General features: G+C 44.8%; 1 protein-coding gene across 2 annotated transcripts in view; it reads right to left on the minus strand.

The window, feature by feature from the left end:
- ostn (osteocrin) overlaps nt 1-164 on the minus strand; it is a 7,560-nt gene extending 7,396 nt beyond the window's left edge. For both annotated transcript variants that reach the window (XM_008402052.2, XM_017303074.1), the window contains exon 1: nt 112-164. The gene's annotated coding sequence lies outside the window, so the exon portion shown is untranslated. The remainder of the gene's footprint in view (nt 1-111) is intronic.
- Between the last annotated feature and the right edge of the window lie 525 nt (nt 165-689).

Below are 689 nucleotides of genomic sequence, written 5' to 3' on the forward strand. Positions count from 1 at the left end.
GGTGTTACGCTTTTTTGCTGTTTTTGATAAGTAGTTCCGTGTTAGCGCGGCTAAGTTCATTGGAATATTTTATGTGGCAGAAAATAGTTTTTAAAACGATGAATTACTTACCGTGATCTACCTGCTTTACCTGACTTGAGCAGAGTTCACCATGTTGAACGTTTTATTGCGGCCAACCTTAGCAGCTGCTCTCCTGGAGCAAAAGCATCATGATTCATCTGGCATGGCACAGACTGAGAGTTTAAACTAACAAGGACATTAAATTTCACTCTACCTGCCATAAGAGCAGCTGGTGACTCATGGCTTGGCTGTTTCACCAGAATCTTTGCCAACGTCATCGATTTAACAGTCATAAAGAGCTAACACACTTCAGGTCCAACATAAAGGAACCAGAACATGGAGGAGCTGCAGCTGCCTCCCTGTGTGGCTTGGAGCTGCTGTTTAACTGGTCTGCAGAAAATGATGAACTTCTTCTCTCATCATCTTCATACCAAAGAAACTTACAAATGCATAAAAGTAAATAAATGTATAAACAAAGTAGGTTTCAATCCTTAAACTCTGCTGCCAGATGAAGCATGGGGCGGTGGTTGTTCTAACTTCCTGCAGTCTGAGCCTGGCAGTGAGCCTGGTGGTGGGCTTGGTGGTGAGCCTGGTGGTGAACCTGGTGGTGAGCCTGCCTGGCGGTGAGC

This window comes from Poecilia reticulata, unplaced genomic scaffold (genome assembly GCF_000633615.1).
Source record: "Poecilia reticulata strain Guanapo unplaced genomic scaffold, Guppy_female_1.0+MT scaffold_159, whole genome shotgun sequence".
NCBI classification, from domain to species: Eukaryota; Metazoa; Chordata; class Actinopteri; order Cyprinodontiformes; family Poeciliidae; genus Poecilia; species Poecilia reticulata.